Source organism: Anas platyrhynchos, chromosome 21, assembly GCF_047663525.1.
Source record: "Anas platyrhynchos isolate ZD024472 breed Pekin duck chromosome 21, IASCAAS_PekinDuck_T2T, whole genome shotgun sequence".
Lineage (NCBI taxonomy): Eukaryota > Metazoa > Chordata > Aves > Anseriformes > Anatidae > Anas > Anas platyrhynchos.
Genome location: NC_092607.1, coordinates 1,860,568 through 1,887,041, shown reverse-complemented (window position 1 = coordinate 1,887,041; position 26,474 = coordinate 1,860,568).

Below are 26,474 nucleotides of genomic sequence, written 5' to 3'. Positions count from 1 at the left end.
CCCTCCGCGTTCACTCTTTCTACGCGAGCCTATATATAGCCCTAGCTGGAAAGGGAGAAGACTGAAAAAGCGGGCCTCAGAAAACGCATTGCGATTCCCCTTGGACCATCCAAAAGTGCCCCAAAAGGAAGGCTTTGGGTACAACTGAATTCTCCAGGGGAGCCTTTATGCAGCCCCACATGCAACGGGACCCTTCGCATTCACTCTTTCTACGCAAGCCTAAATATAGCCCTAGCCGCAAAGGGAGAAGACTGAAAAAGCGGGCCTCAGAAAACGCATTGCAAGTCTCTTTCTCCCATCCAAATGTGCCCCCAAAGGAAGGCTTTGGGTACAAGTGAACTCCCCAGGGGAGCCTTTATGCAGCCCCACATGCAACTGGACCCTCCTTATTCGCTCTTTCACTGCAAGCCTAAATATAACCCTAGCCAGCATTGGAGATGACTGAAAAATCGGGCCAAAGAAAACGCCTTACAAAACCCTTTTGCCCATCCAAAAGTGGCCCCAAAGGAAGGCTTTGATACAAGTGAACTCCCCAGGGGAGCCTTTATGCAGCCCCACATGCAACTGGACCCTCCGTATTTGCTCTTTCACAGCAACCCTAAATTTAACCCTGGTGCGCATGGCAGTCGACTGAAAACTCTGGCCCCAGAAATAGCGTTACAAGCCCCATTCGCCCATCCAGAAGTGCCCCCAAAGGAAGGCTTTGGGTACAACTGAACTCCCCAGGGGAGCCTTTATGCAGCCCTTACATGCAAATGGACCTTCTGGGTTCGCTGTTTTCGAGCAACACTAAATATAACCCTAGCCGGCATTGGAGATGACTGAAAATTCGGGCCCCAGAAAACGCATTCCGAGCCCCTTTCGCCCATCCAAAAGTGCCCCCAGAGGAAGGCTTTGAGTATAAGTGAACTCCCCAGGGGAGCCTTTACGCAGCCCCACATGCAACTGGACCCTCCGGGTTCACTCTTTCACAGCAAGACTAAATATAACCCTCGGCGCAATGTGAGAAGACTGAAAAAGCGGGCCTCAAAAAACGCATTGCGATTCCCCTTGGACCATCCGAAAGTGCCCCCAAAGGAAGGCTTTGGGTACATCTGAACACCCCAGGGGAGCCTTTATGCAGCCCCACATGCAACTGGACCCTCCTTATTTCCTCTTTCACAGCAAGCCTAAATATAGCCCTAAACGGCATCGGAGATGACGGAAAAATCGATCCAAAAAAACTCCTTACAAGACCCTTTCTCCCATCCAAAAGTGCCCCCAGAGGAAGGCTTTGGGTACAAGTGAACTCCCCAGGGGAGCCTTTACGCAGCCCCACATGCAACTGGTCCTTCCGGGTTCGCTGTTTCCGAGCAACACTAAATATAGCCCTGGCCAGCATTGGAGATGACTGAAAACTCGGGCCACAGAAAACGCATTCCGAGCCCCTTTTGCCCATCCAGAAGAGCCCCCAGAGGAAGGCTTTTAGTACAAGTGAACTCCCCAGGGGAGCCTTTATGTTGCCCCACATGGAACTGGACCCTCCTTAATAGCTCTTTCACAGCAAGCCTAAATATAGCCCTAGCCGGCATCGGAGATCACTGAAAAATCGAGCAAAAAAAATGTCTTACAAGACCCATTCGCCCATCCAAAAGTGCCCCCAAAGGAAGGCTTTGGGTACAAGTGAACTCCCCAGGGTAGCCTTTATGCAGCCCCATATGCAACTGGACCATCCGGGTTAACTCTTTCAGCGCAAGATTAAATATAGCCCTAGCCGCAAATGTAGAAGACTGAAAAAGCGGACCTCAGAAAAGGCGTTACAAGCCCCATTCTCCCATCCAAATGTGCCCCCAGAGGAAGGCTTTGAGTACAAGTGAGCTCCCCAGGGGAGCCTTTATGCAGCCCCACATGCATCTGGACCCTCCGTTTTCGCTCTTTCACAGCAAGCCTAAATATAGCCCTAGCCGGCATGGGAGACGACTGAAAACTCGGGCCCTAGAAAACGCATTCTAATCCCCTTTCGCCCATCCAAAAGTGCCCCCAAAGGAAGGCTTTGGGTACAACTGAACTCCCCGGGGGAGCCTTTACGCAGCCCCACATGCAACTGGACCCTCCGTGTTCGCTGTTTACGAGCAACCCTAAATATATCCCTAGGCAGCATGGCAAAAGACTGAAAACTCGGGCCCCAGAAAACGCGTTTCAAAACCCATTCACCCATCCAGCAGTGCCCCCAAAGGAAGACTTTGGGTACAACTGAACTCCCCAGGGGAGTCTTTATGCAGCCCCACATGCAACTGGACCCTCCGCGTTCACTCTTTCTACGCAAGCCTAAATATGACCCTGTCCCGCATGGCAGTCGACTGAAAAATAGGGCCCCAGAAAACGCGTTCCAAACCCCATTCGCCCATCCAAAAGTGCCCCCAGAGGAAGGCTTTGAGTACAAGTGAACTCCCCAGGGGAGCCTTTACGCAGCCCCACATGCAACTGGACCCTCCGCGTTCACTCTTTCTACGCGAGCCTATATATAGCCCTAGCTGGAAAGGGAGAAGACTGAAAAAGCGGGCCTCAGAAAACGCATTGCGATTCCCCTTGGACCATCCAAAAGTGCCCCAAAAGGAAGGCTTTGGGTACAACTGAATTCTCCAGGGGAGCCTTTATGCAGCCCCACATGCAACTGGACCCTTCGCATTCACTCTTTCTACGCAAGCCTAAATATAGCCCTAGCCGCAAAGGGAGAAGACTGAAAAAGCGGGCCTCAGAAAACGCATTGCAAGTCTCTTTCTCCCATCCAAATGTGCCCCCAAAGGAAGGCTTTGGGTACAAGTGAACTCCCCAGGGGAGCCTTTATGCAGCCCCACATGCAACTGGACCCTCCTTATTCGCTCTTTCACTGCAAGCCTAAATATAACCCTAGCCAGCATTGGAGATGACTGAAAAATCGGGCCAAAGAAAACGCCTTACAAAACCCTTTCGCCCATCCAAAAGTGGCCCCAAAGGAAGGCTTTGATACAAGTGAACTCCCCAGGGGAGCCTTTATGCAGCCCCACATGCAACTGGACCCTCCGTATTTGCTCTTTCACAGCAACCCTAAATTTAACCCTGGCGCGCATGGCAGTCGACTGAAAACTCTGGCCCCAGAAATAGCGTTACAAGCCCCATTCGCCCATCCAGAAGTGCCCCCAGAGGAAGGCTTTGGGTACAACTGAACTCCCCAGGGGAGCCTTTATGCAGCCCTTACATGCAAATGGACCTTCTGGGTTCGCTGTTTTCGAGCAACACTAAATATAACCCTAGCCGGCATTGGAGATGACTGAAAATTCGGGCCCCAGAAAACGCATTCCGAGCCCCTTTCGCCCATCCAAAAGTGCCCCCAGAGGAAGGCTTTGAGTATAAGTGAACTCCCCAGGGGAGCCTTTACGCAGCCCCACATGCAACTGGACCCTCCGGGTTCACTCTTTCACAGCAAGACTAAATATAACCCTCGGCGCAATGTGAGAAGACTGAAAAAGCGGGCCTCAAAAAACGCATTGCGATTCCCCTTGGACCATCCGAAAGTGCCCCCAAAGGAAGGCTTTGGGTACATCTGAACACCCCAGGGGAGCCTTTATGCAGCCCCACATGCAACTGGACCCTCCTTATTTCCTCTTTCACAGCAAGCCTAAATATAACCCTAGCCGGCATCGGAGATGACGGAAAAATCGAGCCAAAAAAACTCCTTACAAGACCCTTTCTCCCATCCAAAAGTGCCCCCAGAGGAAGGCTTTGGGTACAAGTGAACTCCCCAGGGGAGCCTTTACGCAGCCCCACATGCAACTGGACCCTCCTTATTCGCTCTTTCACAGCAAGCCTAAATATAGCCCTAGCCGGCATCGGAGATGACTGAAAAATCGGGCCAAAGAAAATGCCTTACAAGACCCTTTCGCCCTTCCAGAAGTGCCCCCAAAGGAAGGCTTTGACTACAAGTGAACTCCCGAGGGGAGCCTTTACGCAGCCCCACATGCAACTGGACCCTCCGTATTCGCTCTTTCACAGCAACCCTAAATATAACCCTGGCCGGCATGGTAGACGACTGAAAAATAGGGCCCCAGAAAACGCGTTACAAGCCCCTTTCGCCCATCCAGATGTGCCCCCAGAGGAAGGCTTTGGGTACATCTGAACTCCCCAGGGGAGCCTTTACGCAGCCCCACATGCAACTGGACCTTCCGGGTTCGCTGATTCCGAGCAACACAATATATATACCTAGCCGGCATGGGAGACGACTGAAAACTCGGGCCCTAGAAAACGCATTCTGAGCCCCTTTCGCCCATCCAAAAGTGCCCCCAGAGGAAGGCTTTGGGTAGAAGTGAACTCCCCAGGGGAACCTTTACGCAGCCCCACATGCAACTGGACCCTCCGTGTTCGCTGTTTACGAGCAACCCTAAATATATCCCTAGGCAGCATGGCAGAAGACTGAAAAATCGGGCCCCAGAAAACGCGATACAAACCCCATTCGCCCATGCAAAAGTGCCCCCAGAGGAAGGCTTTGACTACAAGTGAACTCCCCAGGGGAGCCTTTATGCAGCCCCACATGCAACTAGACCCTCCGCGTTCACTCTTTCTACGCAAGCCTAAATATAGCCCTAGCTGCAAAGGGAGAAGACTGAAAAAGCGGGCCTCAGAAAATGCACTGCGAGTCTCTGTCGCCCATCCAAAAGTGCCCCCAAAGGAAGGCTTTGGGTACAAGTAAACTCCCCAGGGGAGCCTTTACGCAGCCCCACATGCAAATGGACCCTCCGTGTTCGCTGTTTACGAGTAACCCTAAATATATCCCTAGCCAGCATGGCAGAAGACTGAAAACTCAGGTCCCAGAAAACGCGTTAGAAGCCCCATTCGCCCATCCAGAAGTGCCTCCAGTGGAAGGCTTTGGGTAGAAGTGAACTCCCCAGGGGAGCCTTTATGCAGCCCCACATGCAACTGGACCCTCCTTATTCGCTCTTTCACAGCAACCCTAAATATAGCCCTAGCCGGCATCGGAGATGACTGAAAAATCGATCCAAAGAAAACGCCTTACAAGACCCTTTCGCCCATCAAAAAGTGCCCCCAAAAAAAGGCTTTGGGTACAAGTGAACTCCCCAGGGGAGCCTTTATGCAGCCCCACATGCAACTGGACCCTCCAGGTTCACTCTTTCTCCGCGAGCCTAAATATAACCCTCGGCGAAATGGGAGAAGTCTGCAAAAGCGGGCCTCAGAAAAAGCATTGCTATTCCCCTTGGACAATTCAAAAGTGCCCCAAAAGGAAGGCTTTGGGAACATCTGAACTCCCCAGGGGAGCCTTTATGCAGCCCCACATGCAACTGGACCCTCCGTGTTCGCTGTTTACTAGCAACCCTAAATATATCCCTAGTCAGCATGGCAGAAGACTGAAAAATAGGGCCCTAGAATACGTGTTACAAGCCCCATTTGCCCATCCAGCAGTGCCCCCAAAAGAAGGCTTTGCGTACAAGTGAACTCCCCAGGGGAGCCTTTATACAGCCCCACATGCAATTGGACCTTCTGGGTTCGCTGTTTCCGAGCAACACTAAACATAGCCCTAGCCGGCATTGGAGATGACTGAAAAATCGGGCCAAAGAAAATGCCTTACAAGACCCTTTCGCCCATCCAAAAGTGCCCCCAAAGGAAGGCTTTGGGTACAAGTGAACTGGCCAGTGGAGCCTTTACGCAGCCCCACATGCAAATGGACCCTCCTTATTCGCTCTTTCACAGCAACCCTAAATATAACCCTGGCCCGCATGGCAGACGACTGAAAAATAGGGCCCCAGAAAATGCGTTACAAGCCCCATTCGCCCATCCAGAAGTGCCCCCAAAGGAAGGCTTTGGGTACAAGTGAACTCCCCAGGGGAGCCTTTATGCAGCCCTTACATGCAAATGGACCTTCTGGGTTCGCTGTTTCCGAGCAACACTAAATATAGCCCTAGCCGGCATTGGAGATGACTGAAAATTCGGGAACCAAAAACGCATTCCGAGCCCCTTTCGCCCATCCAAAAGTGCCCCCAGAGGAAGGCTTTGAGTATAAGTGAACTCCGCAGGGGAGCCTTTACGCAGCCCCACATGCAACTGGACCCTCCGGGTTCACTCTTTCACAGCAAGACTAAATATAACCCTCGGCGCAATGTGAGAAGACTGAAAAAGCGGGCCTCAAAAAACGCATTGCGATTCCCCTTGGACCATCCGAAAGTGCCCCCAAAGGATGGCTTTGGGTACATCTGAACACCCCAGAGGAGCCTTTATGCAGCCCCACATGCAACTGGACCCTCCTTATTTCCTCTTTCACAGCAAGCCTAAATATAGCCCTAGCCGGCATCGGAGATGACGGAAAAATCGAGCCAAAAAATCTCCTTACAAGACCTTTTCTCCCATCCAAAAGTGCCCCCAGAGGAAGGCTTTGAGTAAAAGTGAACTCCCCAGGGGAGCCTTTATGCAGCCCCACATGCAACTGGACCCTCCTTATTCGCTCTTTCACAGCAAGCCTAAATATAGCCCTAGCCGGCATCGGAGATGACTGAAAAATCGGGCCAAAGAAAATGCCTTACAAGACCCTTTCGCCCATCCAGAAGTGCCACCAAAGGAAGGCTTTGGGTACAAGTGAACTCCCGAGGGGAGCCTTTACGCAGCCCCACATGCAACTGGACCCTCCGTGTTCGCTGTTTACGAGCAACCCTAAATATATCCCTAGGCAGCATGTCAAAAGTCTGAAAACTCGGGCCCCAGAAAACCCGTTTCAAAACCCATTCACCCATCCAGCAGTGCCCCCAAAGGAAGACTTTGGGTACAACTGAACTCTCCAGGGGAGTCTTTATGCAGCCCCACATGCAACTGGACCCTCCGCGTTCACTCTTTCTACGCAAGCCTAAATATGACCCTGTCCCGCATGGCAGTCGACTGAAAAATAGGGCCCCAGAAAACGCGTTCCAAACCCCATTCGCCCATCCAAAAGTGTCCCCAGAGGAAGGCTTTGAGTACAAGTGAACTCCCCAGGGGAGCCTTTACGCAGCCCCACATGCAACTGGACCCTCCGCGTTCACTCTTTCTACGCGAGCCTATATATAGCCCTAGCTGGAAAGGGAGAAGACTGAAAAAGCGGGCCTCAGAAAACGCATTGCGATTCCCCTTGGACCATCCAAAAGTGCCCCAAAAGGAAGGCTTTGGGTACAACTGAATTCTCCAGGGGAGCCTTTATGCAGCCCCACATGCAACGGGACCCTTCGCATTCACTCTTTCTACGCAAGCCTAAATATAGCCCTAGCCGCAAAGGGAGAAGACTGAAAAAGCGGGCCTCAGAAAACGCATTGCAAGTCTCTTTCTCCCATCCAAATGTGCCCCCAAAGGAAGGCTTTGGGTACAAGTGAACTCCCCAGGGGAGCCTTTATGCAGCCCCACATGCAACTGGACCCTCCTTATTCGCTCTTTCACTGCAAGCCTAAATATAACCCTAGCCAGCATTGGAGATGACTGAAAAATCGGGCCAAAGAAAACGCCTTACAAAACCCTTTTGCCCATCCAAAAGTGGCCCCAAAGGAAGGCTTTGATACAAGTGAACTCCCCAGGGGAGCCTTTATGCAGCCCCACATGCAACTGGACCCTCCGTATTTGCTCTTTCACAGCAACCCTAAATTTAACCCTGGTGCGCATGGCAGTCGACTGAAAACTCTGGCCCCAGAAATAGCGTTACAAGCCCCATTCGCCCATCCAGAAGTGCCCCCAAAGGAAGGCTTTGGGTACAACTGAACTCCCCAGGGGAGCCTTTATGCAGCCCTTACATGCAAATGGACCTTCTGGGTTCGCTGTTTTCGAGCAACACTAAATATAACCCTAGCCGGCATTGGAGATGACTGAAAATTCGGGCCCCAGAAAACGCATTCCGAGCCCCTTTCGCCCATCCAAAAGTGCCCCCAGAGGAAGGCTTTGAGTATAAGTGAACTCCCCAGGGGAGCCTTTACGCAGCCCCACATGCAACTGGACCCTCCGGGTTCACTCTTTCACAGCAAGACTAAATATAACCCTCGGCGCAATGTGAGAAGACTGAAAAAGCGGGCCTCAAAAAACGCATTGCGATTCCCCTTGGACCATCCGAAAGTGCCCCCAAAGGAAGGCTTTGGGTACATCTGAACACCCCAGGGGAGCCTTTATGCAGCCCCACATGCAACTGGACCCTCCTTATTTCCTCTTTCACAGCAAGCCTAAATATAGCCCTAAACGGCATCGGAGATGACGGAAAAATCGATCCAAAAAAACTCCTTACAAGACCCTTTCTCCCATCCAAAAGTGCCCCCAGAGGAAGGCTTTGGGTACAAGTGAACTCCCCAGGGGAGCCTTTACGCAGCCCCACATGCAACTGGTCCTTCCGGGTTCGCTGTTTCCGAGCAACACTAAATATAGCCCTGGCCAGCATTGGAGATGACTGAAAACTCGGGCCACAGAAAACGCATTCCGAGCCCCTTTTGCCCATCCAGAAGAGCCCCCAGAGGAAGGCTTTTAGTACAAGTGAACTCCCCAGGGGAGCCTTTATGTTGCCCCACATGGAACTGGACCCTCCTTAATAGCTCTTTCACAGCAAGCCTAAATATAGCCCTAGCCGGCATCGGAGATCACTGAAAAATCGAGCAAAAAAAATGTCTTACAAGACCCATTCGCCCATCCAAAAGTGCCCCCAAAGGAAGGCTTTGGGTACAAGTGAACTCCCCAGGGTAGCCTTTATGCAGCCCCATATGCAACTGGACCATCCGGGTTAACTCTTTCAGCGCAAGATTAAATATAGCCCTAGCCGCAAATGTAGAAGACTGAAAAAGCGGACCTCAGAAAAGGCGTTACAAGCCCCATTCTCCCATCCAAATGTGCCCCCAGAGGAAGGCTTTGAGTACAAGTGAGCTCCCCAGGGGAGCCTTTATGCAGCCCCACATGCATCTGGACCCTCCGTTTTCGCTCTTTCACAGCAAGCCTAAATATAGCCCTAGCCGGCATGGGAGACGACTGAAAACTCGGGCCCTAGAAAACGCATTCTAATCCCCTTTCGCCCATCCAAAAGTGCCCCCAAAGGAAGGCTTTGGGTACAACTGAACTCCCCGGGGGAGCCTTTACGCAGCCCCACATGCAACTGGACCCTCCGTGTTCGCTGTTTACGAGCAACCCTAAATATATCCCTAGGCAGCATGGCAAAAGACTGAAAACTCGGGCCCCAGAAAACGCGTTTCAAAACCCATTCACCCATCCAGCAGTGCCCCCAAAGGAAGACTTTGGGTACAACTGAACTCCCCAGGGGAGTCTTTATGCAGCCCCACATGCAACTGGACCCTCCGCGTTCACTCTTTCTACGCAAGCCTAAATATGACCCTGTCCCGCATGGCAGTCGACTGAAAAATAGGGCCCCAGAAAACGCGTTCCAAACCCCATTCGCCCATCCAAAAGTGCCCCCAGAGGAAGGCTTTGAGTACAAGTGAACTCCCCAGGGGAGCCTTTACGCAGCCCCACATGCAACTGGACCCTCCGCGTTCACTCTTTCTACGCGAGCCTATATATAGCCCTAGCTGGAAAGGGAGAAGACTGAAAAAGCGGGCCTCAGAAAACGCATTGCGATTCCCCTTGGACCATCCAAAAGTGCCCCAAAAGGAAGGCTTTGGGTACAACTGAATTCTCCAGGGGAGCCTTTATGCAGCCCCACATGCAACTGGACCCTTCGCATTCACTCTTTCTACGCAAGCCTAAATATAGCCCTAGCCGCAAAGGGAGAAGACTGAAAAAGCGGGCCTCAGAAAACGCATTGCAAGTCTCTTTCTCCCATCCAAATGTGCCCCCAAAGGAAGGCTTTGGGTACAAGTGAACTCCCCAGGGGAGCCTTTATGCAGCCCCACATGCAACTGGACCCTCCTTATTCGCTCTTTCACTGCAAGCCTAAATATAACCCTAGCCAGCATTGGAGATGACTGAAAAATCGGGCCAAAGAAAACGCCTTACAAAACCCTTTCGCCCATCCAAAAGTGGCCCCAAAGGAAGGCTTTGATACAAGTGAACTCCCCAGGGGAGCCTTTATGCAGCCCCACATGCAACTGGACCCTCCGTATTTGCTCTTTCACAGCAACCCTAAATTTAACCCTGGCGCGCATGGCAGTCGACTGAAAACTCTGGCCCCAGAAATAGCGTTACAAGCCCCATTCGCCCATCCAGAAGTGCCCCCAGAGGAAGGCTTTGGGTACAACTGAACTCCCCAGGGGAGCCTTTATGCAGCCCTTACATGCAAATGGACCTTCTGGGTTCGCTGTTTTCGAGCAACACTAAATATAACCCTAGCCGGCATTGGAGATGACTGAAAATTCGGGCCCCAGAAAACGCATTCCGAGCCCCTTTCGCCCATCCAAAAGTGCCCCCAGAGGAAGGCTTTGAGTATAAGTGAACTCCCCAGGGGAGCCTTTACGCAGCCCCACATGCAACTGGACCCTCCGGGTTCACTCTTTCACAGCAAGACTAAATATAACCCTCGGCGCAATGTGAGAAGACTGAAAAAGCGGGCCTCAAAAAACGCATTGCGATTCCCCTTGGACCATCCGAAAGTGCCCCCAAAGGAAGGCTTTGGGTACATCTGAACACCCCAGGGGAGCCTTTATGCAGCCCCACATGCAACTGGACCCTCCTTATTTCCTCTTTCACAGCAAGCCTAAATATAACCCTAGCCGGCATCGGAGATGACGGAAAAATCGAGCCAAAAAAACTCCTTACAAGACCCTTTCTCCCATCCAAAAGTGCCCCCAGAGGAAGGCTTTGGGTACAAGTGAACTCCCCAGGGGAGCCTTTACGCAGCCCCACATGCAACTGGACCCTCCTTATTCGCTCTTTCACAGCAAGCCTAAATATAGCCCTAGCCGGCATCGGAGATGACTGAAAAATCGGGCCAAAGAAAATGCCTTACAAGACCCTTTCGCCCTTCCAGAAGTGCCCCCAAAGGAAGGCTTTGACTACAAGTGAACTCCCGAGGGGAGCCTTTACGCAGCCCCACATGCAACTGGACCCTCCGTATTCGCTCTTTCACAGCAACCCTAAATATAACCCTGGCCGGCATGGTAGACGACTGAAAAATAGGGCCCCAGAAAACGCGTTACAAGCCCCTTTCGCCCATCCAGATGTGCCCCCAGAGGAAGGCTTTGGGTACATCTGAACTCCCCAGGGGAGCCTTTACGCAGCCCCACATGCAACTGGACCTTCCGGGTTCGCTGATTCCGAGCAACACAATATATATACCTAGCCGGCATGGGAGACGACTGAAAACTCGGGCCCTAGAAAACGCATTCTGAGCCCCTTTCGCCCATCCAAAAGTGCCCCCAGAGGAAGGCTTTGGGTAGAAGTGAACTCCCCAGGGGAACCTTTACGCAGCCCCACATGCAACTGGACCCTCCGTGTTCGCTGTTTACGAGCAACCCTAAATATATCCCTAGGCAGCATGGCAGAAGACTGAAAAATCGGGCCCCAGAAAACGCGATACAAACCCCATTCGCCCATGCAAAAGTGCCCCCAGAGGAAGGCTTTGACTACAAGTGAACTCCCCAGGGGAGCCTTTATGCAGCCCCACATGCAACTAGACCCTCCGCGTTCACTCTTTCTACGCAAGCCTAAATATAGCCCTAGCTGCAAAGGGAGAAGACTGAAAAAGCGGGCCTCAGAAAATGCACTGCGAGTCTCTGTCGCCCATCCAAAAGTGCCCCCAAAGGAAGGCTTTGGGTACAAGTAAACTCCCCAGGGGAGCCTTTACGCAGCCCCACATGCAAATGGACCCTCCGTGTTCGCTGTTTACGAGTAACCCTAAATATATCCCTAGCCAGCATGGCAGAAGACTGAAAACTCAGGTCCCAGAAAACGCGTTAGAAGCCCCATTCGCCCATCCAGAAGTGCCTCCAGTGGAAGGCTTTGGGTAGAAGTGAACTCCCCAGGGGAGCCTTTATGCAGCCCCACATGCAACTGGACCCTCCTTATTCGCTCTTTCACAGCAACCCTAAATATAGCCCTAGCCGGCATCGGAGATGACTGAAAAATCGATCCAAAGAAAACGCCTTACAAGACCCTTTCGCCCATCAAAAAGTGCCCCCAAAAAAAGGCTTTGGGTACAAGTGAACTCCCCAGGGGAGCCTTTATGCAGCCCCACATGCAACTGGACCCTCCAGGTTCACTCTTTCTCCGCGAGCCTAAATATAACCCTCGGCGAAATGGGAGAAGTCTGCAAAAGCGGGCCTCAGAAAAAGCATTGCTATTCCCCTTGGACAATTCAAAAGTGCCCCAAAAGGAAGGCTTTGGGAACATCTGAACTCCCCAGGGGAGCCTTTATGCAGCCCCACATGCAACTGGACCTTCCGGGTTCGCTGTTTCCGAGCAACACTAAATATATCCCTAGCCTGCATTGGAGATGACTGAAAATTCGGGCCACAGAAAACGCATTCCGAGCCCCTTTCGCCCATCCAAAATTGCCCCCAGAGGAAGGCTTTGAGTACAAGTGAACTCCCCAGGGGAGCCTTTATGCAGCCCCACATGGAACTGGACCCTCCTTAATAGCTCTTTCACAGCAAGCCTAAATATAGCCCTAGCCGGCATCGGAGATCACTGAAAAATCGAGCAAAAAAAATGTCTTACAAGACCCATTCGCCCATCCAAAAGTGCCCCCAAAGGAAGGCTTTGAGTAGAAGTGAACTCCCCAGGGTAGCCTTTATGCAGCCCCATATGCAACTGGACCATCCGGGTTAACTCTTTCAGCGCAAGATTAAATATAGCCCTAGCCGCAAAGGTAGAAGACTGAAAAAGCGGACCTCAGAAAAGGCGTTACAAGCCCCATTCTCCCATCCAAATGTGCCCCCAGAGGAAGGCTTTGAGTACAAGTGAGCTCCCCAGGGGAGCCTTTATGCAGCCCCACATGCATCTGGACCCTCCGTTTTCGCTCTTTCACAGCAAGCCTAAATATAGCCCTAGCCGGCATGGGAGACGACTGAAAACTCGGGCCCTAGAAAACGCATTCTAATCCCCTTTCGCCCATCAAAAAGTGCCCCCAAAGGAAGGCTTTGGGTACAACTGAATTCCCCGGGGGGGCCTTTACGCAGCCCCACATGCAACTGGACCCTCCGTGTTCGCTGTTTACGAGCAACCCTAAATATATCCCTAGGCAGCATGGCAAAAGACTGAAAACTCGGGCCCCAGAAAACGCGTTTCAAAACCCATTCACCCATCCAGCAGTGCCCCCAAAGGAAGACTTTGGGTACAACTGAACTCCCCAGGGGAGTCTTTATGCAGCCCCACATGCAACTGGACCCTCCGCGTTCACTCTTTCTACGCAAGCCTAAATATGACCCTGTCCCGCATGGCAGTCGACTGAAAAATAGGGCCCCAGAAAACGCGTTCCAAACCCCATTCGCCCATCCAAAAGTGCCCCCAGAGGAAGGCTTTGAGTACAAGTGAACTCCCCAGGGGAGCCTTTACGCAGCCCCACATGCAACTGGACCCTCCGCGTTCACTCTTTCTACGCGAGCCTATATATAGCCCTAGCTGGAAAGGGAGAAGACTGAAAAAGCGGGCCTCAGAAAACGCATTGCGATTCCCCTTGGACCATCCAAAAGTGCCCCAAAAGGAAGGCTTTGGGTACAACTGAATTCTCCAGGGGAGCCTTTATGCAGCCCCACATGCAACTGGACCCTTCGCATTCACTCTTTCTACGTAAGCCTAAATATAGCCCTAGCCGCAAAGGGAGAAGACTGAAAAAGCGGGCCTCAGAAAACGCATTGCAAGTCTCTTTCTCCCATCCAAATGTGCCCCCAAAGGAAGGCTTTGGGTACAAGTGAACTCCCCAGGGGAGCCTTTATGCAGCCCCACATGCAACTGGACCCTCCTTATTCGCTCTTTCACTGCAAGCCTAAATATAACCCTAGCCAGCATTGGAGATGACTGAAAAATCGGGCCAAAGAAAACGCCTTAAAAAACCCTTTCGCCCATCCAAAAGTGGCCCCAAAGGAAGGCTTTGATACAAGTGAACTCCCGAGGGGAGCCTTTATGCAGCCCCACATGCAACTGGACCCTCCGTATTTGCTCTTTCACAGCAACCCTAATTTTAACCCTGGCGCGCATGGCAGTCGACTGAAAACTCTGGCCCCAGAAATAGCGTTACAAGCCCCATTCGCCCATCCAGAAGTGCCCCCAAAGGAAGGCTTTGGGTACAACTGAACTCCCCAGGGGAGCCTTTATGGAGCCCCACATGCAACTGGACCCTCCGGGTCCACTCTTTCACAGCAAGCCTAAATATAGCCCTAGTCGGCATCGGAGATGACGGAAAAATCGATCCAAAAAAACGCCTTACAAGACCCTTTCTCCCATCCAAAAGTGCCCCCAGAGGAAGGCTTTGAGTACAAGTTAACTCCCCAGGGGAGCCTTTATGCAGCCCCACATGCAACTGGACCCTCCTTACTCGCTCTTTCACAGCAAGCCTAAATATAGCCCTAGCCGGCATCGGAGATGACTGAAGAATCGGGCCAAAGAAAATGCCTTACAAGACCCTTTCGCCCATCCAAAAGTGCCCCCAAAGGAAGGCTTTGGGTACAACTGAAATCCCCAGAGGAGCCTTTACGCAGTCCCACATGCAAATGGACCCTCCGTATTCGCTCTTCCACAGCAAGCCTAAATATAACCCTGGCCGGCATGGTAGACGACTGAAAAATAGGGCCCCAGAAAACGCGTTACAAGCCCCTTTCGCCCATCCAGAAGTGCCCCCAGAGGAAGGCTTTGGGTACATCTGAACTCCCCAGGGGAGCCTTTACGCAGCCCCACATGCAACTGGACCTTCCGGGTTCGCTGATTCCGAGCAACACAATATATATACCTAGCCGGCATGGGAGACGACTGAAAACTCGGGCCCTAGAAAACGCATTCTGAGCCCGTTTCGCCCATCCAAAAGTGCCCCCAGAGGAAGGCTTTGGGTAGAAGTGAACTCCCCAGGGGAACCTTTACGCAGCCCCACATGCAACTGGACCCTCCGTGTTCGCTGTTTACGAGCAACCCTAAATATATCCCTAGGCAGCATGGCAGAAGACTGAAAAATCGGGCCCCAGAAAACGCGATACAAACCCCATTCGCCCATGCAAAAGTGCCCCCAGAGGAAGGCTTTGACTACAAGTGAACTCCCCAGGGGAGCCTTTATGCAGCCCCACATGCAACTAGACCCTCCGCGTTCACTCTTTCTACGCAAGCCTAAATATAGCCCTAGCTGCAAAGGGAGAAGACTGAAAAAGCGGGCCTCAGAAAATGCACTGCGAGTCTCTGTCGCCCATCCAAAAGTGCCCCCAAAGGAAGGCTTTGGGTACAAGTAAACTCCCCAGGGGAGCCTTTACGCAGCCCCACATGCAAATGGACCCTCCGTGTTCGCTGTTTACGAGTAACCCTAAATATATCCCTAGCCAGCATGGCAGAAGACTGAAAACTCAGGTCCCAGAAAACGCGTTAGAAGCCCCATTCGCCCATCCAGAAGTGCCTCCAGTGGAAGGCTTTGGGTAGAAGTGAACTCCCCAGGGGAGCCTTTATGCAGCCCCACATGCAACTGGACCCTCCTTATTCGCTCTTTCACAGCAACCCTAAATATAGCCCTAGCCGGCATCGGAGATGACTGAAAAATCGATCCAAAGAAAACGCCTTACAAGACCCTTTCGCCCATCAAAAAGTGCCCCCAAAAAAAGGCTTTGGGTACAAGTGAACTCCCCAGGGGAGCCTTTATGCAGCCCCACATGCAACTGGACCCTCCAGGTTCACTCTTTCTCCGCGAGCCTAAATATAACCCTCGGCGAAATGGGAGAAGTCTGCAAAAGCGGGCCTCAGAAAAAGCATTGCTATTCCCCTTGGACAATTCAAAAGTGCCCCAAAAGGAAGGCTTCGGGAACATCTGAACTCCCCAGGGGAGCCTTTATGCAGCCCCACATGCAACTGGACCTTCCGGGTTCGCTGTTTCCGAGCAACACTAAATATATCCCTAGCCTGCATTGGAGATGACTGAAAATTCGGGCCACAGAAAACGCATTCCGAGCCCCTTTCGCCCATCCAAAATTGCCCCCAGAGGAAGGCTTTGAGTACAAGTGAACTCCCCAGGGGAGCCTTTATGCAGCCCCACATGGAACTGGACCCTCCTTAATAGCTCTTTCACAGCAAGCCTAAATATAGCCCTAGCCGGCATCGGAGATCACTGAAAAATCGAGCAAAAAAAATGTCTTACAAGACCCATTCGCCCATCCAAAAGTGCCCCCAAAGGAAGGCTTTGAGTAGAAGTGAACTCCCCAGGGTAGCCTTTATGCAGCCCCATATGCAACTGGACCATCCGGGTTAACTCTTTCAGCGCAAGATTAAATATAGCCCTAGCCGCAAAGGTAGAAGACTGAAAAAGCGGACCTCAGAAAAGGCGTTACAAGCCCCATTCTCCCATCCAAATGTGCCCCCAGAGGAAGGCTTTGAGTACAAGTGAGCTCCCCAGGGGAGCCTTTATGCAGCCCCACATGCATCTGGACCCTCCGTTTTCGCTCTTTCACAGCAAGCCTAAATATAGCCCTAGCCGGCATGGGAGACGACTGAAAACTCGGGCCCTAGAAAACGCATTCTAATCCCCTTTCGCCCATCAAAAAGTGCCCCCAAAGGAAGGCTTTGGGTACAACTGAATTCCCCGGGGGGGCCTTTACGCAGCCCCACATGCAACTGGACCCTCCGTGTTCGCTGTTTACGAGCAACCCTAAATATATCCCTAGGCAGCATGGCAAAAGACTGAAAACTCGGGCCCCAGAAAACGCGTTTCAAAACCCATTCACCCATCCAGCAGTGCCCCCAAAGGAAGACTTTGGGTACAACTGAACTCCCCAGGGGAGTCTTTATGCAGCCCCACATGCAACTGGACCCTCCGCGTTCACTCTTTCTACGCAAGCCTAAATATGACCCTGTCCCGCATGGCAGTCGACTGAAAAATAGGGCCCCAGAAAACGCGTTCCAAACCCCATTCGCCCATCCAAAAGTGCCCCCAGAGGAAGGCTTTGAGTACAAGTGAACTCCCCAGGGGAGCCTTTACGCAGCCCCACATGCAACTGGACCCTCCGCGTTCACTCTTTCTACGCGAGCCTATATATAGCCCTAGCTGGAAAGGGAGAAGACTGAAAAAGCGGGCCTCAGAAAACGCATTGCGATTCCCCTTGGACCATCCAAAAGTGCCCCAAAAGGAAGGCTTTGGGTACAACTGAATTCTCCAGGGGAGCCTTTATGCAGCCCCACATGCAACTGGACCCTTCGCATTCACTCTTTCTACGTAAGCCTAAATATAGCCCTAGCCGCAAAGGGAGAAGACTGAAAAAGCGGGCCTCAGAAAACGCATTGCAAGTCTCTTTCTCCCATCCAAATGTGCCCCCAAAGGAAGGCTTTGGGTACAAGTGAACTCCCCAGGGGAGCCTTTATGCAGCCCCACATGCAACTGGACCCTCCTTATTCGCTCTTTCACTGCAAGCCTAAATATAACCCTAGCCAGCATTGGAGATGACTGAAAAATCGGGCCAAAGAAAACGCCTTAAAAAACCCTTTCGCCCATCCAAAAGTGGCCCCAAAGGAAGGCTTTGATACAAGTGAACTCCCGAGGGGAGCCTTTATGCAGCCCCACATGCAACTGGACCCTCCGTATTTGCTCTTTCACAGCAACCCTAATTTTAACCCTGGCGCGCATGGCAGTCGACTGAAAACTCTGGCCCCAGAAATAGCGTTACAAGCCCCATTCGCCCATCCAGAAGTGCCCCCAAAGGAAGGCTTTGGGTACAACTGAACTCCCCAGGGGAGCCTTTATGGAGCCCCACATGCAACTGGACCCTCCGGGTCCACTCTTTCACAGCAAGCCTAAATATAGCCCTAGTCGGCATCGGAGATGACGGAAAAATCGATCCAAAAAAACGCCTTACAAGACCCTTTCTCCCATCCAAAAGTGCCCCCAGAGGAAGGCTTTGAGTACAAGTTAACTCCCCAGGGGAGCCTTTATGCAGCCCCACATGCAACTGGACCCTCCTTACTCGCTCTTTCACAGCAAGCCTAAATATAGCCCTAGCCGGCATCGGAGATGACTGAAAAATCGGGCCAAAGAAAATGCCTTACAAGACCCTTTCGCCCATCCAAAAGTGCCCCCAAAGGAAGGCTTTGGGTACAACTGAAATCCCCAGAGGAGCCTTTACGCAGTCCCACATGCAAATGGACCCTCCGTATTCGCTCTTCCACAGCAAGCCTAAATATAACCCTGGCCGGCATGGTAGACGACTGAAAAATAGGGCCCCAGAAAACGCGTTACAAGCCCCTTTCGCCCATCCAGAAGTGCCCCCAGAGGAAGGCTTTGGGTACATCTGAACTCCCCAGGGGAGCCTTTACGCAGCCCCACATGCAACTGGACCTTCCGGGTTCGCTGATTCCGAGCAACACAATATATATACCTAGCCGGCATGGGAGACGACTGAAAACTCGGGCCCTAGAAAACGCATTCTGAGCCCGTTTCGCCCATCCAAAAGTGCCCCCAGAGGAAGGCTTTGGGTAGAAGTGAACTCCCCAGGGGAACCTTTACGCAGCCCCACATGCAACTGGACCCTCCGTGTTCGCTGTTTACGAGCAACCCTAAATATATCCCTAGGCAGCATGGCAGAAGACTGAAAAATCGGGCCCCAGAAAACGCGATACAAACCCCATTCGCCCATGCAAAAGTGCCCCCAGAGGAAGGCTTTGACTACAAGTGAACTCCCCAGGGGAGCCTTTATGCAGCCCCACATGCAACTAGACCCTCCGCATTCACTCTTTCTACGCAAGCCTAAATATAGCCCTAGCTGCAAAGGGAGAAGACTGAAAAAGCGGGCCTCAGAAAATGCACTGCGAGTCTCTGTCGCCCATCCAAAAGTGCCCCCAAAGGAAGGCTTTGGGTACAAGTAAACTCCCCAGGGGAGCCTTTACGCAGCCCCACATGCAAATGGACCCTCCGTGTTCGCTGTTTACGAGTAACCCTAAATATATCCCTAGCCAGCATGGCAGAAGACTGAAAACTCAGGTCCCAGAAAACGCGTTAGAAGCCCCATTCGCCCATCCAGAAGTGCCTCCAGTGGAAGGCTTTGGGTAGAAGTGAACTCCCCAGGGGAGCCTTTATGCAGCCCCACATGCAACTGGACCCTCCTTATTCGCTCTTTCACAGCAACCCTAAATATAGCCCTAGCCGGCATCGGAGATGACTGAAAAATCGATCCAAAGAAAACGCCTTACAAGACCCTTTCGCCCATCAAAAAGTGCCCCCAAAAAAAGGCTTTGGGTACAAGTGAACTCCCCAGGGGAGCCTTTATGCAGCCCCACATGCAACTGGGCTCGGCGAAATGGGAGAAGTCTGCAAAAGCGGGCCTCAGAAAAAGCATTGCTATTCCCCTTGGACAATTCAAAAGTGCCCCAAAAGGAAGGCTTCGGGAACATCTGAACTCCCCAGGGGAGCCTTTATGCAGCCCCACATGCAACTGGACCTTCCGGGTTCGCTGTTTCCGAGCAACACTAAATATATCCCTAGCCTGCATTGGAGATGACTGAAAATTCGGGCCACAGAAAACGCATTCCGAGCCCCTTTCGCCCATCAAATATTGCCCCCAGAGGAAGGCTTTGAGTACAAGTGAACTCCCCAGGGGAGTCTTTATACAGCCCCACATGCAACTGGACCCTCCTTATTCGCTCTTTCACAGCATGCCTAAATATAGCCCTAGCCGGCATCGGAGATGACTGAAATTACGGGCCAAAGAAAATGCCTTACAAGACCCTTTCTCCCATCCAAAAGTGCCCCCAAGGAAGGCTTTGAGTACAAGTGAACTCCCGAGGGGAGCCTTTACGCAGCCCCACATGCAACTGGACCCTCCGTATTCGCTCTTTCACAGCAAGCCTAAATATAACCCTGGCCCGCGTGGCAGACGACTGAAAAATAGGGCCCCAGAAAACGCATTACAAGCCCCATTCGCCCATCCAAAAGTGCCCCCAAAGGAAGGCTTTGGGTACAAGTGAACTCCCCAGGGGAGTCTTTATGCAGCCCCATATGCAACTGGACCATCCGGGTTAACTTTTTCAGCGCAAGATTAAATATAGCCCTAGCCGCAAAGGTAGAAGACTGAAAAAGCGGACCTCAGAAAAGGCGTTACAAGCCCCATTCTCCCATCCAAATGTGCCCCCAGAGGAAGGCTTTGAGTACAAGTGAGCTCCCCAGGGGAGCCTTTATGCAGCCCCACATGCATCTGGACCCTCCGTTTTCGCTCTTTCACAGCAAGCCTAAATATAGCCCTAGCCGGGATGGGAGATGACTGAAAACTCGGGCCCTAGAAAACGCATTCTAATCCCCTTTCGCCCATCAAAAAGTGCCCCCAAAGGAAGGCTTTGGGTACAACTGAACTCCCCAGGGGAGCCTTTACGCAGCCCCACATGCAACTGGACCCTCCGTGTTCGCTGTTTACGAGCAACCCTAAATATATCCCTAGGCAGCATGGCAAAAGACTGAAAACTCGGGCCCCAGAAAACGCGTTTCAAAACCCATTCACCCATCCAGCAGTGCCCCCAAAGGAAGACTTTGGGTACAACTGAACTCCCCAGGGGAGTCTTTATGCAGCCCCACATGCAACTGGACCCTCCGCGTTCACTCTTTCTACGCAAGCCTAAATATGACCCTGTCCCGCATGGCAGTCGACTGAAAAATAGGGCCCCAGAAAACGCATTCCAAACCCCATTCGCCCATCCAAAAGTGCCCCCAGAGGAAGGCTTTGAGTACAAGTGAACTCCCCAGGGGAGCCTTTACGCAGCCCCACATGCAACTGGACCCTCCGCGTTCACTCTTTCTACGCGAGCCTATATATAGCCCTAGCTGGAAAGGGAGAAGACTGAAAAAGCGGGCCTCAGAAAACGCATTGCGATTCCCCTTGGACCATCCAAAAGTGCCCCAAAAGGAAGGCTTTGGGTACAACTGAATTCCCCAGGGGAGCCTTTATGCAGCCCCACATGCAACTGGACCCTCCGCATTCACTCTTTCTACGCAAGCCTAAATATAGCCCTAGCCGCAAAGGGAGAAGACTGAAAAAGCGGGCCTCAGAAAACGCATTGCAAGTCTCTTTCTCCCATCCAAATGTGCCCCCAAAGGAAGGCTTTGGGTACAAGTGAACTCCCCAGGGGAGCCTTTATGCAGCCCCACATGCAACTGGACCCTCCTTATTCGCTCTTTCACTGCAAGCCTAAATATAACCCTAGCCAGCATTGGAGATGACTGAAAAATCGGGCCAAAGAAAACGCCTTACAAAACCCTTTCGCCCATCCAAAAGTGGCCCCAAAGGAAGGCTTTGATACAAGTGAACTCCCCAGGGGAGCCTTTATGCAGCCCCACATGCAACTGGACCCTCCGTATTTGCTCTTTCACAGCAAACCTAAATTTAACCCTGGCGCGCATGGCAGTCGACTGAAAACTCTGGCCCCAGAAATAGCGTTACAAGCCCCATTCGCCCATCCAGAAGTGCCCCCAAAGGAAGGCTTTGGGTACAACTGAACTCCCCAGGGGAGCCTTTATGGAGCCCCACATGCAACTGGACCCACCGGGTCCACTCTTTCACAGCAAGCCTAAATATAGCCCTAGTCGACATCGGAGATGACGGAAAAATCGAGCCAAAAAAACTCCTTACAAGACCCTTTCTCCCATCCAAAAGTGCCCCCAGAGGAAGGCTTTGAGTATAAGTGAACTCCCCAGGGGAGCCTTTACGCAGCCCCACATGCAACTGGACCCTCCGGGTTCACTCTTTCACAGCAAGACTAAATATAACCCTCGGCGCAATGTGAGAAGACTGAAAAAGCGGGCCTCAAAAAACGCATTGCGATTCCCCTTGGACCATCCGAAAGTGCCCCCAAAGGAAGGCTTTGGGTACATCTGAACTCCCCAGGGGAGCCTTTATGCAGCCCCACATGCAACTGGACCCTCCTTATTTCCTCTTTCACAGCAAGCCTAAATATAACCCTAGCCGGCATCGGAGATGACGGAAAAATCGAGCCAAAAAAACTCCTTACAAGACCCTTTCTCCCATCCAAAAGTGCCCCCAGAGGAAGGCTTTGGGTACAAGTGAACTCCCCAGGGGAGCCTTTACGCAGCCCCACATGCAACTGGACCCTCCTTATTCGCTCTTTCACAGCAAGACTAAATATAGCCCTAGCCGGCATCGGAGATGACTGAAAAATCAGGCCAAAGAAAATGCCTTACAAGACCCTTTCGCCCTTCCAGAAGTGCCCCCAAAGGAAGGCTTTGACTACAAGTGAACTCCCGAGGGGAGCCTTTACGCAGCCCCACATGCAACTGGACCCTCCGTATTCGCTCTTTCACAGCAACCCTAAATATAACCCTGGCCGGCATGGTAGACGACTGAAAAATAGGGCCCCAGAAAACGCGTTACAAGCCCCTTTCGCCCATCCAGAAGTGCCCCCAGAGGAAGGCTTTGGGTACATCTGAACTCCCCAGGGGAGCCTTTACGCAGCCCCACATGCAACTGGACCTTCCGGGTTCGCTGATTCCGAGCAACACAATATATATACCTAGCCGGCATGGGAGACGACTGAAAACTCGGGCCCTAGAAAACGCATTCTGAGCCCGTTTCGCCCATCCAAAAGTGCCCCCAGAGGAAGGCTTTGGGTAGAAGTGAACTCCCCAGGGGAACCTTTACGCAGCCCCACATGCAACTGGACCCTCCGTGTTCGCTGTTTACGAGCAACCCTAAATATATCCTTTGGCAGCATGGCAGAAGACTGAAAAATCGGGCCCCAGAAAACGCGATACAAACCCCATTCGCCCATGCAAAAGTGCCCCCAGAGGAAGGCTTTGACTACAAGTGAACTCCCCAGGGGAGCCTTTATGCAGCCCCACATGCAACTAGACCCTCCGCGTTCACTCTTTCTACGCAAGCCTAAATATAGCCCTAGCTGGAAAGGGAGAAGACTGAAAAAGCGGGCCTCAGAAAATGCACTGCGAGTCTCTGTCGCCCATCCAAAAGTGCCCCCAAAGGAAGGCTTTGGGTACAAGTAAACTCCCCAGGGGAGCCTTTACGCAGCCCCACATGCAAATGGACCCTCCGTGTTCGCTGTTTACGAGTAACCCTAAATATATCCCTAGCCAGCATGGCAGAAGACTGAAAACTCAGGTCCCAGAAAACGCGTTAGAAGCCCCATTCGCCCATCCAGAAGTGCCTCCAGTGGAAGGCTTTGGGTAGAAGTGAACTCCCCAGGGGAGCCTTTATGCAGCCCCACATGCAACTGGACCCTCCTTATTCGCTCTTTCACAGCAACCCTAAATATAGCCCTAGCCGGCATCGGAGATGACTGAAAAATCGATCCAAAGAAAACGCCTTACAAGACCCTTTCGCCCATCAAAAAGTGCCCCCAAAAAAAGGCTTTGGGTACAAGTGAACTCCCCAGGGGAGCCTTTATGCAGCCCCACATGCAACTGGACCCTCCAGGTTCACTCTTTCTCCGCGAGCCTAAATATAACCCTCGGCGAAATGGGAGAAGTCTGCAAAAGCGGGCCTCAGAAAAAGCATTGCTATTCCCCTTGGACAATTCAAAAGTGCCCCAAAAGGAAGGCTTTGGGAACATCTGAACTCCCCAGGGGAGCCTTTATGCAGCCCCACATGCAACTGGACCTTCCGGGTTCGCTGTTTCCGAGCAACACTAAATATATCCCTAGCCTGCATTGGAGATGACTGAAAATTCGGGCCACAGAAAACGCATTCCGAGCCCCTTTCGCCCATCCAAAATTGCCCCCAGAGGAAGGCTTTGAGTACAAGTGAACTCCCCAGGGGAGCCTTTATGCAGCCCCACATGGAACTGGACCCTCCTTAATAGCTCTTTCACAGCAAGCCTAAATATAGCCCTAGCCGGCATCGGAGATCACTGAAAAATCGAGCAAAAAAAATGTCTTACAAGACCCATTCGCCCATCCAAAAGTGCCCCCAAAGGAAGGCTTTGAGTAGAAGTGAACTCCCCAGGGTAGCCTTTATGCAGCCCCATATGCAACTGGACCATCCGGGTTAACTCTTTCAGCGCAAGATTAAATATAGCCCTAGCCGCAAAGGTAGAAGACTGAAAAAGCGGACCTCAGAAAAGGCGTTACAAGCCCCATTCTCCCATCCAAATGTGCCCCCAGAGGAAGGCTTTGAGTACAAGTGAGCTCCCCAGGGGAGCCTTTATGCAGCCCCACATGCATCTGGACCCTCCGTTTTCGCTCTTTCACAGCAAGCCTAAATATAGCCCTAGCCGGCATGGGAGACGACTGAAAACTCGGGCCCTAGAAAACGCATTCTAATCCCCTTTCGCCCATCAAAAAGTGCCCCCAAAGGAAGGCTTTGGGTACAACTGAATTCCCCGGGGGGGCCTTTACGCAGCCCCACATGCAACTGGACCTTCCGGGTTCGCTGTTTCCAAGCAACCCTAAATATATCCCTAGGCAGCATGGCAAAAGACTGAAAACTCGGGCCCCAGAAAACGCGTTTCAAAACCCATTCACCCATCCAGCAGTGCCCCCAAAGGAAGACTTTGGGTACAACTGAACTCCCCAGGGGAGTCTTTATGCAGCCCCACATGCAACTGGACCCTCCGCGTTCACTCTTTCTACGCAAGCCTAAATATGACCCTGTCCCGCATGGCAGTCGACTGAAAAATAGGGCCCCAGAAAACGCGTTCCAAACCCCATTCGCCAATCCAAAAGTGCCCCCAGAGGAAGGCTTTGAGTACAAGTGAACTCCCCAGGGGAGCCTTTACGCAGCCCCACATGCAACTGGACCCTCCGCGTTCACTCTTTCTACGCGAGCCTATATATAGCCCTAGCTGGAAAGGGAGAAGACTGAAAAAGCGGGCCTCAGAAAACGCATTGCAATTCCCCTTGGACCATCCAAAAGTGCCCCAAAAGGAAGGCTTTGAGTACAACTGAATTCTCCAGGGGAGCCTTTATGCAGCCCCACATGCAACTGGACCCTTCGCATTCACTCTTTCTACGTAAGCCTAAATATAGCCCTAGCCGCAAAGGGAGAAGACTGAAAAATCGGGCCTCAGAAAACGCATTGCAAGTCTCTTTCTCCCATCCAAATGTGCCCCCAAAGGAAGGCTTTGGGTACAAGTGAACTCCCCAGGGGAGCCTTTATGCAGCCCCACATGCAACTGGACCCTCCTTATTCGCTCTTTCACTGCAAGCCTAAATATAACCCTAGCCAGCATTGGAGATGACTGAAAAATCGGGCCAAAGAAAACGCCTTAAAAAACGTTTTCGCCCATCCAAAAGTGGCCCCAAAGGAAGGCTTTGATACAAGTGAACTCCCGAGGGGAGCCTTTATGCAGCCCCACATGCAACTGGACCCTCCGTATTTGCTCTTTCACAGCAACCCTAATTTTAACCCTGGCGCGCATGGCAGTCGACTGAAAACTGTGGCCCCAGAAATAGCGTTACAAGCCCCATTCGCCCATCCAGAAGTGCCCCCAAAGGAAGGCTTTGGGTACAACTGAACTCCCCAGGGGAACCTTTATGGAGCCCCACATGCAACTGGACCCTCCGGGTCCACTCTTTCACAGCAAGCCTAAATATAGCCCTAGTCGGCATCGGAGATGACGGAAAAATCGAGCCAAAAAAACGCCTTACAAGACCCTTTCTCCCATCCAAAAGTGCCCCCAGAGGAAGGCTTTCAGTACAAGTTAACTCCCCAGGGGAGCCTTTATGCAGCCCCACATGCAACTGGACCCTCCTTACTCGCTCTTTCACAGCAAGCCTAAATATAGCCCTAGCCGGCATCGGAGATGACTGAAAAATCGGGCCAAAGAAAATGCCTTACAAGACCCTTTCGCCCATCCAAAAGTGCCCCCAAAGGAAGGCTTTGGGTACAACTGAAATCCCCAGAGGAGCCTTTACGCAGTCCCACATGCAAATGGACCCTCCGTATTCGCTCTTCCACAGCAAGCCTAAATATAACCCTGGCCGGCATGGTAGACGACTGAAAAATAGGGCCCCAGAAAACGCGTTACAAGCCCCTTTCGCCCATCCAGAAGTGCCCCCAGAGGAAGGCTTTGGGTACATCTGAACTCCCCAGGGGAGCCTTTACGCAGCCCCACATGCAACTGGACCTTCCGGGTTCGCTGATTCCGAGCAACACAATATATATACCTAGCCGGCATGGGAGACGACTGAAAACTCGGGCCCTAGAAAACGCATTCTGAGCCCGTTTCGCCCATCCAAAAGTGCCCCCAGAGGAAGGCTTTGGGTAGAAGTGAACTCCCCAGGGGAACCTTTACGCAGCCCCACATGTAACTGGACCCTCCGTGTTCGCTGTTTACGAGCAACCCTAAATATATCCCTAGGCAGCATGGCAGAAGACTGAAAAATCGGGCCCCAGAAAACGCGATACAAACCCCATTCGCCCATGCAAAAGTGCCCCCAG